Here is a 20,087-nt window from a genome sequence, read left to right on the forward strand (position 1 = left end):
TTCTGCCCAATGTATATCTCAGCTGCCCTATAAATATGGGAAGAATTTTACCCTACTCTGATTTTTGATGGAGAGAGCAGTTTCAGAAAGAGTCTGATGTTTAGATGTTTTAGAAAACATCTCCCACATTATACAGGGTCATAGGCACTTTCTTACTTGTGCTGTAAACTATTTAAGAAATCCCTGGTTCTAGCAAAAAAAGTGCTTTATTTTAGCCCTTTCACATACATTATGTGAGGCTACATCCACTTATCATTAAAAATGGAATTTTTATCTAGTCTAATGATTAAATATTTGGGGACAGGTGAGGGAGGTTATCTAATCTATGCATTTCTATCATGTACTATTTTATTTATATATTTAAATATTTTAATAAAATATATCATATTATAACATATGTACATATCATGTTATCCATTTATGTACAGTTTAAAAATATTGATACAAAGCAATCTAAGTGTCCATCGACAGATGAACAGATAAAGAAGATGTGGCACATATATACAATGGAATATTAGCCTAAACAGAAATGAAACTGAGTTATTTGTAGTGTGGTGGATGGACCTAGACTCTGTCATACAGAGTGAAGTAAGTCAGAAAGAGAAAAACAAATACTGTATGCTAACACATGTATATGGAATCTAAAAAGAAAAAAAAAAGGTCATGAAGACCCTAGGGACAGGCTGGGAATAGAGACACCGACCTACTAGAGAATGAACTTGAGGACACAGGGAGGGAGAAGGGTAAGCTGGGACAAAGTGAGAGAATGTCATGGACATATATACATTACCAAATATAAAATAGATAGCTAGTGGGAAGTAGCCGCACAGCACAGGAAGATCAGCTCGGTGCTTTGTAACCACCTAGAGGGGTGGGATAGGGAGTGTGGGAGAGAGGGAGATGCCAGTGGGAGGAGATATGGGGATATATGTATATGTATAGCTGATTCACTTTGTTATAAAGCAGAAAATAACACACCATTGTAAAGCAATTATACTCCAATAAAGATGCTAAAAAATAAAATAAAATAATAAAAGGTTAAAAAAAGAATATTGATACAGTCAGAAGAGGAGAAGGTGGAATGGAAAACCTTCAGCTCACCTCCTCCCATGAGAACAACAAAATCACAAATAACTGCTGAACAACCATCAATAAAAAAAACGCTGGAACCTACCAAAAGGCACATTCTACATCCAAAGACAAGGAAGAAATCACAACGAGATAGTAGGAGGGGTGCACCTGAGATATAATCAAATCCCATACCCCCTGGCAGGCAACTCGCAAACTGAAGAATAATTATATCACAGAAATTCTCCCATTGGAGTGAGAATTCTGAGCCTGTTATAAGGGTCTCCAGCCTGGGGGTCTAATATTAGAAGGAAACCCTAGAGCATTTGGCTTTGAAGGCCAGTGGATCTTCATCACAAGAAATCCTCAGGACTGGGAGAAACAAAGACTCCACCTTTGTAGGGCACATGTAAGGTCCCACACACACCAGGTCTCAGCACAAAAGCAGTGACTCCATAGGAGCCTGGGCAGACATACCTGCTGTTCTTAAAGCGTCTCCTGGGGAGGTGGGTGGTGGTGGTGGCTCTCTCTTGGGACATAAAAGCTGGTGGTGAAAACATCCAGGAGTACTCATCTGAAGACTGACATCTTGCTTGGGACATTAGCACCAAGACCTGGCCCCACCCAACACCCTGTAAGCTCCAGTGCTGGGATGCCTCAGGCCAAACCAACAACAGAGTGGGACTACAATCCCACCTATCAACAGACAGGCTGCCTAAAGTCTTTCTGTGCCCACAGCCACCAACCGCCCTGCCCACCAGAGGGCCAAGACCCAACTTCACCCACCAATAGGCAGGCACCAACCCCTCCCACCAGGAAGCCTACACAAGCATCTAGACCAGGCTTATGCAGCAGGGGGCAGACACCAGAAGGGAGGAAACTATGATCCTGTAGTTTGCAGAACAGAGTCTGCAAACACATCAGAACCTACCCTGGGACCAATAGGTCCCTGGCACTTTGGTAACAACAGGGAGTGTACTGCTGGGACTTATAGGACATCACCAGCAGAAGACACTTCTCCAAGTTCAAGAAGTGTAACTAAACTATTATATACATAAAAATACAAATAGAAATTTAAACAAAATGGGATAGCAGAGGAATAAGTTCCAAATGAAGGAACAAGATAAAACTCCAGAAGAACAATGAACTGAAGTGGAGATAGGCAATCGACCTGAGAAAGAGTTCTGAGTAATGATCATAAGCATGAATCAAGAACTCAGGAAAAGAATGGAGGCACAGAGTGAGACGTTACAAAATGTTTTTAACAAAGAATTAGTTGAAGAATTCTTCAAATGGAGTTGAAGAATACAATAACTAAAAAGAAAAATACATTGGAAGAAATCAATAGCAGAATAAATGAGACAGAAGGATGGATAAGTGAACTAGAAGACAGTGTTAGAAAGCACTGCCTCAGAACAGAATAAAGAAAAAAAATGAAAAAAATAAGGACAGTTTAAGAGACCTCTGTGACAACACCAAATGCACCATGATTCATATTATAGGGGTCCCAGAAGGAGAAGAGAGAGAGAAAGAGCATGAGAAGGTATTTGAAGAGATAATAGCCAAAAATTTCCCTAACATGGAAAAGAAACAGTCACCCAAATTCAGGAAGTACAGAGAATATCATATAGTCTCAACCCAAGGAAAAACATGCTGAGACACATAGTAATCAAATAGCCAAAAATTAAAGATAAAGAGAAAATATTAAAAGCAGTGAGAGAAAAGCAATAAATAAAACTTTGGGGATGCCCATAAAGTTATCAGCTGACTTTTTGGCAGAAACTCTGCAGGCCAGAAGGGAGTGGCAAATATATTTAAAGTGATGAAAGGGAAAAACCTACAAGCAAGAATACTCTACCCAGCAATGCTCTTGTTCAGATTTGATGGAGAAATCAAAAGCTTTAAAGACAAACAAAAGCAAAAACAATTCAGCACCACCAAATCATTTTTATAATAACTGCTTAAGGAAATTCTCTAGGCAGAAAAGAAAAGCCCACAATTAGTAACAAGGAAATTACAAAGTGGGAAAGCTCACACATAAAGGCTAACATACAGTAAAGTTAGAAAACCATCCACACACAAGTACAATATCTAAACCAATAATCATAAAAGGAGGAGAGTACAAATGCAGGATGTTTGTAATGTATTTGAAATTCAGAGATCAGCAACATAAAAAGTCATGCATATACATAGACGTTATATCAAGCCTCATGGTAACCACAAACCAAAAATCTGTAATAGATATACACAGAAATGAGAAAAAGGAATCCATACACAACACTAAAGGAAGTAATCAAATCAGAAGAAAAGAGAACAAAGGAGAAAAGGAAGAAAAAAAGACCTACAAAAACAAATCCAAAACAATTGAGAAAATGGCAATGAGAATGTACATATTGATAATTACCTTAAATGTAAATGGATTAAATGCTCCAACCAAAAGACATAGGCTGGGTAAATCGATACAACAACAGTACCCATTTATATGCTATCTACAAGAGACACACTTAAGATCTAGAAACACTTAAAGACTGAAAGTACGGGAATGGGAAAAGATATTCCATGCAAATGGAAATCAAAAGAAAGCTGGAGTAGTAATTTTCATATCAGACAAAATAGACCTTAAAACAAAGAGTATTACAAGAGACAAAGAACACAATACATAATGATCAAGGGACCAATGCAAGAAGATATAACAATTGTAAATATTTATGCACCCAACATAGGAGCACTTCAACACATAAGGCAAATAGTAACAGCCATAAAAGGGGATATCAACCGTAACACAATCATATTAGGGGACTTTAACACCCCATTTTCAACAATGCACAGATCATCCTAAATGAAAATAAATAATGAAACACAAGCTTTAAATGATACATTAAATAAGATTGACTTAATTGATATTTATTGGATATTCCAACCAAAAACAACAGAATATACTTTTTCCCAAGTGCTCATGGAACATTCTCCAGGATAGATCATATCTTGGGTCACAAGTCAAGCCTTGATAAATTTAAGAAAATTGAAATCATATCAAGTATCTTTTCTGACCACAATGTTAAGGGACTAGGTATGAATTACAGGAGAAACTCTGTAAAAAATACAAACACATGGAGGCTAAATAATACACTACTTAATAACCAAGAGATCACCGAATAAATCAAAGAGGAAATCAAAAAATACCTAGAAACAAATGACAATGAAAACACGATGACCCAAAAGTTATAGGATGCAGCAAAAACAGTTGTAAGAGGGAATTTTATAGCAATACCATCGTACCATAAGAAACAAGAAACACCTCAAATAAATCACCTAACCTTACACCTAAAGCAATTAGAGAAAGAAGATAAAAAAATCCCTAAAGTTAGCAGAAGGAAAGATACCATAAAGATCAGATCAGAAATAAATGAGAAAGAAAAGAAGGAAATGATAGCAAACATCAATAAAACTAAAGTCTGGTTCTATGAGAGGAAAAACAAAATTGATAAAGCATTAGCCAGACTCATGAAGAAAAAAAGGGGGAAGACTCAAATCAATAGAATGAGAAATGAAAAAGGAGAAGTAACAAATGACACCACAGAAATACAAAGGATCATGAGAGATTACTAAAAGCAAATATATGCCAATAAAACTGACAACCTGGATGAAATGGACAAATTCTTAGGAATTCACAGCATTCCGAGACAGAAACAGGAAGAAATAGAAAATAGGAACAGCCAATCACAAGCACTGAAATTGAAACTGTGACTAAAAATCTTCCAACAAACAAAACACCAGGAACAGATGGCATCACAGACGAATTCTATGAAACACTTAGTGAAGAGCTAACACCTATCCTTCTCAAACTCTTCCAAAATATAGCACAGGGAGGAACACTCCTAAACACATTCTGTGAGGCCAACATCACCCTGATACAAAAACCAGACAAAGATGTCACAAAAAGGAATACTAGAGACCAATATCACTGATGAGCACAAATGCAAAAATCCTCAACAAAATAGTAGCAAACAGAATCCAACAACACCTTAAAAGGATCATACACCATGATCAATTGGGGTTTATCCCAGGCATGCAAGGATTCTTCAATATATGCAAATCAATCAATGTGATACACCATATTAACAAATTGAAGGAGAAAACGCATATGATCATCACAGTAGATGCAGAGAAAGCTTTCGACAAAATTCAACACCCATTTATGATAAAATCCCTGCAGAAAGTAGGCATAGAGGGAACTTACCTCAACATGATAAAGGCCATATATGACAAACCCACAGCCAGCATTGTCCTCAATGGTGAAAAACTGAAAGCACTTCCAATAAAATCAGGAACAAGTCAAGGCTGACCACTCTCACCACTATTATTCAACATACTTTGGAAGTTTCAGTGACAGCAAACAGAAGAAAAATAAATAAAAGAAATCCAAATTGGAAAAGAAGAAGTAAACCTGTCACTGTTTGCAGATGACAAGATAATATACAGAGAGAATACTAAAGATGCTACCACAAAACTACTAGAGGTAGTCAATGACTTTGCTAAATTTCCAGGATACAAAACTAACGCACCAAAATCTCTTGCATTCATATACAGTAATGATGAAAAATCTGAAAGTGAAATTAAGAAAACACTCCAATTTACCATTGCAACCAAAAGAATAAAATACCTAGGAATAAACCTACCTAAGGAGACAAAGACCTGTGTGCCAAACATTATAAGACATTGATGAAAGAAGTTAAAGATGATACAAATAGATGGAGAGATATAACATGTTCTTGGATTAGATGAATCAATATTGTGAAAATGACTCTACTACCCAAAGCATTCTACAGATTCAATGCAATCCCTATCAAATTACCACTGACATATTTCAAAGAACTAGAACAAAAAATTTCACAATTTGTATGGAAATAAAAAAGACACTGAATAGCCAAAGCAATCTTGAGAAAGAAAAACGGAGCTGGAGGAATCAGGCTCCCTGACTTCAGACTATACTACAAAGCTACAGTAATCAAGACAGTATGGTACTGGCACACAAACAGAAATATAGATCAGTGGAACAGGATTCAAAGCCCAGAGGTAAACTCACTCACATACTGTCACCTTACCTTTGATAAAGGAGGCAAGAATATACAGTGGAAACAAGACAGCCTCTTCAATAGTGCTGCTGGGAAAACTGGACAGGTCTATGTTAAAGTATGAAATTAGAACACTCCCTATCACCATACTCTAAAATAAACTCAGAATGGATTAAAGTCCTAAATGTAAGGTCAGACCATATCAAAGCCTTAGAGGAAATCATAGGCAGAACACTCTCTGACATAAATCAAAGCAAGGTCCTTTTTGACACACCTCCTAGGTAAATGGAAATAGAAACAAAAATAAACAAATGGGACCTAATTAAACTTAAAAGCTTTTGCACAACAAAGGAAACCATAAACAAGACGAAAAGACAACCCTCAGAATGGGTGAAAATATTTGCAAATGAAGCAACTGACAAAGGATTTATCTCCAAAATGTACAAGCAGCTCATGCAGCTCAATATCAAAAAAACAAACAACCCAGTCCAGAAATGGGCAGAAGACCTAAATAAACATTTCTCCAAGAAGATATACAGATGGCCAATAAACATATGAAATAATGCTCAACATCATTAATCATTATAGGAATGCAAATCAAAACTACAATGCAGGTGGGGACAGAGGAAGATGGCGGAAGAGTAAGACGCGGAGATCAACTTCCTACCCACAGATACATCAGAAATTCATCTACACGTGGAACAACTGCTACAGAACACCTACTGAACGCTGACAGAAGACCTCAGAACCCCCAAAAGACAAGAAACTCCCCGCATACCTGGGTAGGGCAAAAGAAAAAATAATAAACAGAGACAAAAGGATAGGGATGGGACCTGCACCAGTGGGAGGGAGCCGTGAAGGAGGAAAGGTTTCCACACACTAGAAGCCCCTACGTGGGCAGAGACTGCGGGTGGCAGAGGGGGAAAGCTTCGGAGTAGCGGAGGAGAGCACAACAACAGGGGTGCGGAGGGCAAAGCCGAGAGATTCCAGCAGAGAGGATCGGTGCCCTCAGGCACACACCAGCCCGAGAGGCTTGTCTGCTCGGGGCGGGAGGGGCTGGGAGCTGAGTCTCGGGTATCGGGTTTCAGTCGGAGCGCAGGGAGAGGACTGGGGCTGGCGGCAGGAAGAGCGCCTGAAGGGGTTAGTGCACCACGGCTAGCCCGGAGGGAGTCCAGGGAAAAAGTCTGGAGCTGCCGAAGAGGCAAGAGACTTTTCCTTCCCTTTGGTTTCCTGGTGTGCGAGGAGAGGACATTAAGAGCACTGCTTAAAGAAGCTCCAGAGACGGGCGCGAGCTGTGGCTAAAGGCGCAGACTCTGGAGACGGGCGTGGGATGCTGGGGCTGCTGCTGCCACCACCACAAGGCCTGTGTGTGAGCGCAGGTCAGTGTCCACTCCCCCTTCCGGGGAGCCTGGGCAGACCGCCACTGCCGGGGCCCCGGGACCCAGGGACGGCTTCCCCAGGAAAGCACATGGAGTGCCTCGGGCTGGTGCAACATCACGCCGGCCTCTGCCGCCGCAGGCCCACCCCGCACTGCGTGCCCCTCCCTCCCCTCGGCCTGAGGGAGCCAGAGCCCCTGAATCAGCGGCTCCTTTAAACCCATCCTGTCTGAGCAAAGAACGGATGCCCTCTGGCGACCTACGCGCAGAGGCAGGGCCAGGTACAAGGCTGAGACCCGGGAGCTGTGAGAGCAGAGAAGAGACAGGGAAATCTCTCTGTGCAGCCTTGGAGGCAGTGGATTAAAGCTCCACGGTCCGCTTGATGTGCCCTGCGTCTTTGGAGTTCATGAATGGACGGTGAATCATCCCAAATTGAGGAGGTGGACTTTGAGGACAAGATTTAAGATTTTTTCCCCTTTTCCTCTTTTTACAATGAATTATCCCAAATTAAGGAGGTGGACTTTGAGGGCAAGATTTCAGACTTTTTCCTCTTTTCCTCTTTATACAACGAATTATCCCAAATTAAGGAGGTGGACTTTGACAGCAAGATTTCAGACTTTTTCCCCTTTTCCTTTTTTTACAAAGAATTATCCCAAATTGAGGAGGTGGACTTTGAGAGCAAGATTTTCGATTTTTTCCCCGTTCTCTTTTTGTGAATGTGTATGTGTATGCTTCTGTGTGAGATTTTCTCTGTAGAGCTTTGCTTCCACCATATGTCCCAGGGTTCTATCTGTCCGTTTTTCTTTTAATAATTACTTTTTAATTTTAATAATGCTACTATATTTTATACTTTATTCTATTTTATTTTATCTGCTCTCTTTCTTTTTATCCTACCTTCCCTTCCTCCCTCTCTCCCTCTGCCCCTCCTTTCTTTCTTTCTCTCTTTCTTTCCTTCCTTCCTCCCTCCCTCCCTCCTGTCTTTCTTTCTTTCTTTCCGTCCTTCCTTCCTTCCTTCCTTCCTTTCTTTCCTTTTTCCTTTCTCTCTCTCTCTCTTTCTTTTTTCAACTAATTCTTTCTTTCTACTTTTTCTCCCTTTTATTCTGAGCCAGGTAGATGAAAGGCTCTTGGTGCTGCAGCCAGGAGTCAGTGCTGTGCCTCTGAAGTGGGAGAGCCAACTTCAGGACACGGGTCCACAAGAGACCTCCCAGCTCCACATAATATCAAGTGGCGAAAATCTCCCAGAGATCTCCATCTCAACACCATCACCCAGCTTCAGTCAACGACCAGCAAGGTACAGTGATGGTCACCCTATGCCAAGCAACTGGCACGACAGGAACACAACCCCACCCTTAGCAGAGAGGTTGCCTAAAAACATAATAAGGACACAGGAACCCCAAAACACACCACCAGACGTGGACCTGTCCACCAGAAAGACAAGATGGAGTCACAAACACCAGAACACAGGCACTAGTCTCCTCCACCAGGAAGCCTACACAACCTACTGAAACAAACTTAGGCACTGGCGACAGACACCAAAAACAACGGGAACTACGAATCTGCAGCCTGCAAAAAGAAGACCCCAAACACAGTAAGGTAAGCAAAATGAGAAGACAGAAAAACACACAGCAGGTGAAGGAGCAAGATAAAAACCTACCAGACCTAACAAATGAAGAGGTAATAGGCAGTCTACCTGAAAAAGAATTCAGAATAATGATGGTAAAGATGATCCAAGATTCTATTTCCAAGATCCAAAATCTTGGAAATAGAATAGACAAAATGCAAGAAACAGATAACAAGGACTTAGAAGAACTAAAGATGAATCAAGCATCGATTAAAAACACAATAAATGAAATAAAAAACACTCTAGATGGGATCAATAGCAGAATAACTGAGGTAGAAGAACGGATAACTGAGGTGGAAGATAAAATAGTGGAAATAACTGATGCAGAGCAAAATAAAGAAAAAAGAATGAAAGGAACAGAGGGCAGTCTCAGAGACTTCTGGGACAACATTAAATGCACCAACGTTTGAATTATAGGGGTTCCAGAAGAAGAAGAGAAAAAGAAAGGGACTGAGAAAATATTTGAAGAGATTATAGTTGAAAACTTCCCTAATATGGGAAAGGAAATAGTTAATCAAGTCCAGGAGGCACAGAGAGTCCCATACAGAATAAATCCAAGGAGAAATACGCCAAGACACATATTAATCAAACTGTCAAAAATTAAACACAAAGAAATCATATTAAAAGCAGCAAGGGAAAAACAACAAATAACACACAAGGGAATCCCCATCAGGTTAACAGCTGATCTCTCAGCAGAAACTCTACAAGCCAGAAGGGAGTGGCAGGACATAATTAAAGTGATGAAGGAGAAAAACCTGCAACCAAGATTACTCTACCCAGCAAGGATCTCATTCAGATTTGATGGAGAAATTAAAAGCTTTACAGACAAGCAAAAGCTGAGAGAGTTCAGCACCACCAAACCAGCTTTACAACAAATGCTAAAGGAACTTCTCTAGGCAAGAAACACAACAGAAGGAAAAGACCTACAATAACGAACCCAAAACAATTAAGGAAATGGGAATAGGAACATACATATCAATGATTACCTTAAATGTAAATGGATTAAATGCTCCCACCAAAACACACAGATTGGCTGAATGGATAGAAAAACAAAACCCATATATATGCTGTCTACAAAGACACACTTCAGACCTAGAGACACATACAGGTTGAAAGTAAGGGGATGGAAAAAGATATTCCATGCAAATGGAAATCAAAAGAAAGCTGGAGTAGCAATTCTCATATCAGACAAAATAGACTTTAAAATAAAGACTATTAGAAGAGACAAAAGACACTACATAATGATCAAGGGATTGAGCCAAGAAGAAGATATAACAATTGTAAATATTTATGCACCCAACATAGGGGCACCTCAATACATAAGGCAAATACTAACAGCCATAAAAGGGGAAATTGACAGTAACACACTCATAGTAGGGGACTTTAACACCACACTTTCACCAATGGACAGAACATCCAAAATGAAAATAAATAAGGAAACACAAGCTTTAAATGATACATTAAACAAGATGGACTTAATTGAGATTTATAGGACATTCTATCCAAAAACAACAGAATACACATTTTTCTCAAGTGCTCATGGAATATTCTCCAGGATAGTTCATATCTTGTGTCAGAAATCAAGCCTTGGTAAATTTAAGAAAATTGAAATTGTATCAAGTATCTTTTCCGACCACAATGCTATGAGACTAGACAACAATTACAGGAAAAGAGCTGCAAAAACTACAAACACATGGAGGCTAAACAATACACTACTCAGTAACGAAGTGACCACAAAAGAAATCAAAGAGGAAAAAAAATACCTAGAAACAAATGACAGTGGAGTCACGATGACCCAAAACCTATGGGACGCAGCAAAAGCAGTTCTAAGGGGAAAGTTTATAGCAATACAATCCCACTTTAAGAAACAGGAAACATCTCGAGTAAACAACCTGACCGTGCAGGGAAAGCAATTAGAGAAAGAAGAACAAAAAACACCCAAAGTTAGCAGAAGGAAAGAAATCATAAAGATCAGATCAGAAATAAATGAAAATGAAACAAAGGAAACGATAGCAAAGATCAATAAAACTAAAAGCTGATTCTTTGAGAAGATAAACAAAATGGATAAACCATTAGCCAGACTCATCAAGAAAAAAAGGAAGACTCAAATCAATAGAATTAGAAATAAAAAAGAGAAATAACAACTGACACTGCAGAAATACAAAAGATCATGAGAGATTTCTACAAGAAAATCTATGCCAATAAAATGGACAACCTGGAAGAAATTGACAAATTCTTAGAAATGCACAACCTGCCAAGACTGAATCAAGAAGAATAGAAAATATGAATAGACCAATCACAAGCACTGAAATTGAAACTGTGATTAAAAATCTTCCAACAAACAAAAGCCCAGGACCAGATGGCTTCACAGGTGAATTCTATCAAACATTTAGAGAACAGCTAACACCTATCCTTCTAAAACTCTTGCAAAATATAGCAGAGGGAGGAGCAGTCCCAAACTCATTCTACGAGGCCACCATCACCTTGATACCAAAACCAGGAAAGGGTGTCACAAAGAAAGAAAACTACAGGCCAATATCACTGATGAACATAGATGCAAAAATCCTCAACAAAATACTAGCAAACAGAATCCAAGAGCACATTAAAAGGATCATACACCATGATCAAGTGGGGTTTATTCCAGGAATGCAAGGATTCTTCAATATATGCAAATCAATCAATGTGAAACACCATATTAACAAATTGAAGAAGAAAAACCATATGATCATCTCAATAGATGCAGAGAAAGCTTTCGACAAAATTCAACACCCATTTTTGATAAAAACCCTGCAGAAAGTAGGCATAGAGGGAACTTTCCTCAACATAATAAAGGCCATATATGACAAACCCACAGCCAACATTGTCCTCAATGGTGAAAAACTGAAACCATTTCCACTAAGATCAGGAAGAAGACAAGGCTGCCCACTCTCACCACTCTTATTCAATTTAGTATTGGAAATTTTAGCCACAGCAATCAGAGAAGAAAACAAAATAAAAGGAATCCAAATTGGAAAAGAAGAAGTAAAGCTGTCACTGTTTGCATATGACATGATACTATACATAGAGAATCCTAAAGATGCTACCAGAAAACTACTAGAGCTAATCAATGAATTTGGTAAAGTAGCAGGATACAGAATTAATGCATAGAAATCTCTGGCATTTCTGTACACTAATGATGAAAAATCTGAAAGTGAAATCAAGAAAACACTCCCATTTACCATTGTAACAAAAAGAATAAAATACCTAGGAATAAACCTACCTAAGGAGACAAAAGACCTGTATGCAGAAAATTATAAGACACTGATGAAAGAAATTAAAGATGATACAAACAGATGGAGAGATATACCATGCTCCTGGATTGGAAGAATCAATATTGTGAAAATGAATCTACTACACAAAGCAATCTACAGATTCAATGCAATCCCTATCAAACTACCACTGGCATTTTTCACTGAACTAGAACAAAAAATTTCAAAATTTGTTTGGAAAAACAAAAGACCCTGAATAACCAAAGCAATATTGAGAACGAAAAATGGAGCTGCAGGAATCAGGCTCCCTGACTTCGGAATATACTACAAAGCTACAGTAATCAAGACAGTGTGGTAATGGCACAAAAACAGAAAGATAGATCAATGGAACAGGATAGAAAGCCCAGAGATAAACCCACGCACATATGGTCAACTTATCTTTGATAAAGGAGGCAGGAATGTACAGTGGAGAAAGGACAGTGTCTTCAATAAATGGTGCTGGGAAAACTGGACAGCGACATGTAAAAGTATGAGATTAGATCATTCTGTAACAGCATACACAAAAATAAGCTCAAAATGGATTAAAGACCTAAGTGTAAGGCCAGAAACTATCAAACTCTTAGAGGAAAATATAGGCAGAACACTCTATGACATAAATCAGAGCAAGATCCTTTTGACCCACCTCCTAGAGAAATGGAAATAAAAACAAAAATAAACAAATGGGACCTAGTGAAATTTCAAAACTTTTGCACAGCAAAGGAAACCATAAACAAGACCAAAAGACAACCCTCAGAATGGGAGAAAATATTTGCAAATGAAGCAACTGACAAAGGATTAATCTCCAAAATTTATAAGCAGCTCATGCAGCTCAATAGCAAAAAAACAAACAACCCAATCCAAAAATGAGCCGAAGACTTAAATAGGCATTTCTCCAAAGAAGATATACACACTGCCAACAAACACATGAAAGAATGCTCAACATCATTAATCATTAGAGAAATGCAAATCAAAACTACAATGAGATATCATCTCACACCAGTGAGAATGGCCATCATCAAGAAATCTAGAAACAATAAATGCTGGAGAGGGTGTGGAGAAAAGGGAACACTCTTGCACTGCTGGTGGGAATGTGAATTGGTACAGCCACTATGGAGAACAGTATGGAGGGTCCTTAAAAAACTAAAAATAGAACTACCATATGACCCAGCAATCCCACTACTAGGCATATACCCTGAAAAAACCATAATTCAAAAAGAGACATGTACCAAAATGTTCATAGCAGCCCTATTTACAATAGCCCGGAGATGGAAACAGCCTAAGTGTCCATCATCGGATGAATGGATAAAGAAGATGTGGCACATATATACAATGGAATATTACTCGGCCATAAAAAGAAACGAAACTGAGCTATTTGTAATGAGGTGGATAGACCTAGAGTCTGTCATACAGAGTGAAGTAAGTCAGAAAGAGAAAGACAAATACCGTATGCTAACATATATATATGGAATTTAAGAAAAAAAAGTCATGAAGAACCTAGGGGTAAAACAGGAATAAAGACACAGACCTAATTGATAATGGACTTGAGGATATCGGGAAGGGGAAGGGGAAGCTGTGACAAAGCAAAAGAGAGGCATGGACATATATACAGTACTAAACGTAAGGTAGATAGATAGTGGGAAGCAGCCGCCTAGCACAGGGAGATCAGCTCGGTGCTTTGTGACCACCTGGAGGGGTGGGATAGGGAGGGTGGGATGGCGGGAGATGCAAGAGGGAAGAGATGTGGGAACAGGTGTATGTGTATGACTGACTTACTTTGTTATAAAGCAGAAACTAATTAACAAAAAAAACCTACAATGCAATATCATCTCACACTGGTCAGAATGGTCATCATCAAAATATGTACAAACATTAAATTCTGGAGAGGGTGTGCAGAAAAGGTAACCCTCATACACTGTTGTTGGGAATGTAAATTGATGTAGCCACTATGGAGAACAGCATGTAGGTTCCTTTAAAAACTCAAAATAGAACTATCATACGACCCAGCAATCCCACTACTTGGCATATATCCTGAGAAAACCATAATTCAAAAAGTGTCATGTACCACATGTAAATTGCAGCTCTATTTACAATAGCCGGGACATGGAAGCAACCTAAGTGTCCATCAACATATGAATGGATAAAGATGTGGCACATATATACAATGCAATATTACTCAGCCACAAAATGGAATGAATTTGAGTGATTTGTTGTGAGGTGGATGGGCCTAGACTCTGTCATACAGAGTGAAGTAAGTCAGAAAGAGAAAAACAAATCCAATATGCTAACACATATATATGGAACCAAGAAAAAAAATGGTAGTGCAGAACCTAAAGGCAAGATGGGAATAAAGACGCAGACCTACTAGAGAATGGACTTGATTATATGGGCAGGGGAAAGGGTAAGCTGGGACAAAGTGAGAGAGTGATAGTGTGTATATGGACATATAAACACTACCAAGTGTAAAATAGACTGCTAGTGGGAAGCATTCGCCTAGCACAGGGAGATCAGCTCGGTGCTTTGTGACCAGGTAGAACGGTGGGATAGGGAGCCTGGGAGGGACGGAGATGCAAGAGGGTAGAGATATGGGGATATATGTATATGAATAACTGATTCACTTTGTTATAAAGCAGAAACTAACACAGCACTTATACTCCAATAAAATCGTTAAAAAAAAGTCTTGTAAAACAGACTTTCTCTGTTATTGAAAAACCTGCCAAGAGACTATTACTGAAACATGATTGTCTGACTATCTCTGACCCCAGAAACAGATTATTCCTCTGTAAATATTATACTTTTAAACTACTTGAAGATGAGGCTGAACAAAAAGAAATCCTGCAGTCTTTGAGAGTGTTATGAAAAACAAGCTTTTATTCCAAGTGTCTGAAACACTAAACTGATTCCTCCAGGGGACAATGCAATAATTAGTCACTAACAGGGGTTTCTCCTATACTTTAACAGCTGGCTATTGACAGAACTTTGTCACACTATGCAGAACACAAGAATAGAGTCTAAGAATTAATCACATGAAAGAAGTAAGGCTTTTCATTTTTGGATAAATAACATAAGCATATAGCTTAATTTAAATTCTATTAATTTATTATTTATTAATGTACTTATTTGATTTTTGTAATTGTTCCCACGTACCTATTACTTAAGTAGTTTTTAAAATTAGTTAGGCATTTTCCCTCAGGCTACAAACAGAGAACTCAACATAGTTAAACCCCACCAATCCGATAAAAACCTACTGAAATCTGTAGGTATGTATTGTAATACCATATGCAAACCATGTTGTTCTCAGCAGTGAAAAAGGGCAAAAAGATTGCATAAGACATGTTTCTGAATAGACCTTTTTCCAAAGAAGGCATATTAATGGTCAACAAGTGTATGAAAATGTGTTCAACATCACTAATCATCAGAGAAATGCAAATCCAAATAACAATGAGATATCACCTCACCCTTGGTAGAATGCCTTTTATCAAAAAGACATGAAATAGCAAGAGTTGGTGAGGATGTAATGAAAAGGGAACCATCGTACACTGTTAGTGAGATTGTACATTGGTACAATCACTGTAGAAAACCACATTGACATTCCTCAAAAAATTTAAAATTGAACTACCACATGATTCAGCAATTCTGCTTCTCAGTATTTATCTGAAGGACATGAAATTACTATCACAAACAGATATCTGAACATCAATCTTTATTGAAGCATTATGTACAATAACCAAGATGTGGAAATAAATTGTGTTGTTGGATGAATGAATAAAGAAAGGTTATATATATATATATATATATAAATTTTGCAATGACATGGATGGACCTTGAGGGCATTATGCTAAGTGAAATAAGTCAGGCATATAAAGAGAAATACTGTATAATCTCACTTATATGTGGAATCTAAAGAAAGAAAAAGAATAAGAAAAAGAGGGGGGAATGGAAGGAGGAGGAGGGAGAGGGGAAGGAGAAGAAAAGAACAAACTCATAGAAAAAGAGATTAGACTTGAGGTTACCAGAATTGGAAGTAGGAGGGTAGAGGAATTGGATGAAGGTGATCAAAAGGTACAAACTTCCAGTTAAGATAAATAAGCCCTGGGGATGTACTGTACAGCATGGTGACTATAGTGAACAATGATGTACTGTGTATGTGAAAGTTGCTAAGAGAGTAGATCATAAAAATTCTCATCACAAGGAAAATACAATTTGTGACTATGTGTAGTGATGAATGTTAACTAAACTTATTATGGTATTAATTTCTAGATGTATAAAATTATTAGGTTGTACACCTAAAACTAATACAATGTTATATATTGATTATAACTCAAACATAAAAAATTTCAACAGTGACTAAAATGTGTTTTACAGTTTATGAAGCATTTTATCATATTTTTGCTTCTTTATCTAAATGAAAACTCAAAAAAGGTTTTATCTTGTCATCTCATCAAGGAATAGATGGTTTAAAATTAAAACACATCTTGTACTGTGCTATGAGATTAGTAAAATGTCACATTAGCCCAGGAGGCATAATGTGACTACTCTGTGGAAAATCATCTCCTGCTCCTTTCCTGAGATGTAAACCTGGGACATCTTAACCAACTTATAAAAATACATGAGGAATAATGCTGTCTTATTCTCCCAGTGAAAATTATTTTAAACTATCTTTATATCTAATTCCAGATAAATCTAGTTAGATTTAGAATTTACTAGGACACAAGTACATCAGACACATTTGTAACTCAGTAAACATCCAGAGAACTTCAACTAGATCCACTGAGGCTTAGGGTTCTGATATGTGTTGCAGAACTAACTGACTGTGCTTTATAACTATGGTCCCAATTTACTGTCTTGTTTTCCAGCCACAGAACACAAAGACTTATTTTTTTATTTTATTTTTCTAAATTAATTATTTCTAGATTTGTATTTTTTTTCTTGTTAATCTGTCTTTTCTTTTTTTTTTGCTTTATAACAAATTTAATCAGTTATACATATACATATATTCCCATATCCCCCCCTCTTTTGCATCTCCCTCCCACCCTCCCTATCCCACCCCTCCAGGCGGTCACAAAGCACCGAGCTGATCTCCCTGTGCTATGCGGCTGCTTCCCACTAGCTATCTACCTTATGTTTGGTAGTGTATATATGTCCATGCCGCTCTTTCACTTTGTCACAGCTTACCCTTCCCCCTCCCCATATCCTCAAGTCCATTCTCTAGTAGGTCTGTGTCTGTATTCCTGTCTTACCCCTATGTTCTTCATGACATTTTTTTTCTTAAATTCCATATATATGTGTCAGCATAGAGTATTTGTCTTTCTCTTTCTGACTTACTTCACTCTGTATGACAGACTCTAGGTCCATCCACCTCATTACAAATAGCTCAATTTCATTTCTTTTTATGGCTGAGTAATATTCCATTGTATATATGTGCCACATCTTCTTTACCCATTCATCCGATGACGGACACTTAGGTTGTTTCCATCTCCGGGCTATTGTAAATAGGGCTGCTATGAACATTTTGGTACATGTCTCTTTTTGAATTATGGTTTTCTCAGGGTATATGCCCAGTACTGGGATTGCTGGGTCATATGGTAGTTCTATTTTTAGTTTTTTAAGGAACCTCCATACCGTTCTCCATAGTGGCTGTACCAATTCACATTCCCACCAGCAGTGCAAGAGTGTTCCTTTTTTTCCACACCCTCTCCAGCATTTATTGTTTGTAGATTTTTTGTTGATGGCCATTCTGACTGGTGTGAGATGATATCTCATTGTAGTTTTGATTTGCATTTCTCTAATGAGTAAAGATGTTGAGCATCCTTTCATGTGTTTGTTGGCAGTCTGTATATCTTCTGTGGAGAAATGTCTATTTAGGTCTTCTGCCCATTTTTGGATTGGGTTGTTTGATTTTTGTTATTGAGCTGCATGAGCTGCTTATAAATTTTGGAGATTAATCCTTTGTCAGTTGCTTCATTTGCAAATATTTTCTCCAATTCTGAGGGTTGTCTTTTGGTCTTGTTTATGGTTTCCTTTGCTGTGCAAAAGCTTTTAAGTTTCATTAGGTCCCATTTGTTTATTTTTGTCTTTATTTCCATTTCTCTAGGAGGTGGGTCAAAAAGGATCTTGCTGTGATTTATGTCATAGAGTTTTCTGCCTATGTTTTCCTCTAAGAGTTTGATAGTGTCTGGCCTTACATTTAGGTCTTTAATCCATTTTGAGCTTATTTTTGTGTATGGTGTTAGGGAGAGATCTAATCTCATACTTTTACATGTCTCTATCCAGTTTTTCCAGCACCACTTATTGAAGAGACTGTCCTTTCTCCACTGTACATTCCTGCCTCCTTTATCAAAGATAAGGTGACCATATGTCCGTGGGTTTATCTCTGGGCTTTCTATCCTGTTCCATTGATCTATCTTTCTGTTTTTGTGCCAGTACCATACTGTCTTGATTACTGTAGCTTTGTAGTATAGTCTGAAATCAGGGAGCCTGATTCCTCCAGCTCCATTTTTCGTTCTCAAGATTGCTTTGGCTATTCGGGGTCTTCTGTGTTTCCATACAAATTGTGAAATTTTTTGCTCTAGTTCTGTGAAAAATGCCAGGGGTAGTTTGATAGGGATTGCGTTGAATCTGTAGATTGCTTTGGGTAATAGAGTCATTTTCACAATGTTGATTCTTCCAATCCAAGAACATGGTACATCTCTCCATCTATTTGTATCATCTTTAATTTCTTTCATCAGTGTCTTATAATTTTCTGCATACAGGTCTTTTGTCTCCTTAGGTAGGTTTATTCCTAGATATTTTATTCTTTTTGTTGTAATGGTAAATGGGAGTGTTTCCTTGATTTCACTTTCAGATTTTTCATCATTAGTATATAGGAATGCCAGAGATTTCTGTGCATTAATTTTGTATCCTGCAACTTTACCAAATTCATTGATTAGCTCTAGTAGTTTTCTGGTAGCATCTTTAGGATTCTCTATGTATATTATCATGTCATCTGCAAACAGTGACAGCTTTACTTCTTCTTTTCCGATTTGGATTCCTTTTATTTTGTTTTCTTCTCTGATTGCTGTGGCTAAAACTTCCAAAACTATGTTGAATAAGAGTGGTGAGAGTGGGCAACCTTGTCTTGTTCCTGATCTTAGTGGAAATGGTTTCAGTTTTTCACCATTGAGGATGATGCTGGCTGTGGGTTTGTCATATATGGCCTTTATTATGTTGAGGAAAGTTCCCTCTATGCCTACTTTCTGCAGGGTTTTTATCATAAATGGGTGTTGAATTTTGTCGAAAGCTTTCTCTGCATCTATTGAGATGATCATATGGTTTTTCTCCTTCAGTTTGTTAATATGGTGTATCACGTTGATTGATTTGCGTATATTGAAGAATCCTTGCATTCCTGGAATAAACCCCACTTGATCATGGTGTATCATCCTTTTAATGTGCTGTTGGATTCTGTTTGCTACTATTTTGTTGAGGATTTTTGCATCTATGTTCATCAGTGATATTGGCCTGTAGTTTTCTTTCTTTGTGACATCCTTGTCTGGTTTTGGTATCAAGGTGATGGTGGCCTCGTAGAATGAGTTTGGGAGTGTTCCTCCCACTGCTATATTTTTGAAGAGTTTGAGAAAGATAGGTGTTAGCTCTTCTCTAAATGCTTGATAGAATTCATCTGTGA

The sequence above is a fragment of the Mesoplodon bidens genome (assembly GCF_964165515.1).
Source record: "Mesoplodon bidens genome assembly, chromosome: X".
NCBI lineage: Eukaryota > Metazoa > Chordata > Mammalia > Artiodactyla > Ziphiidae > Mesoplodon > Mesoplodon bidens.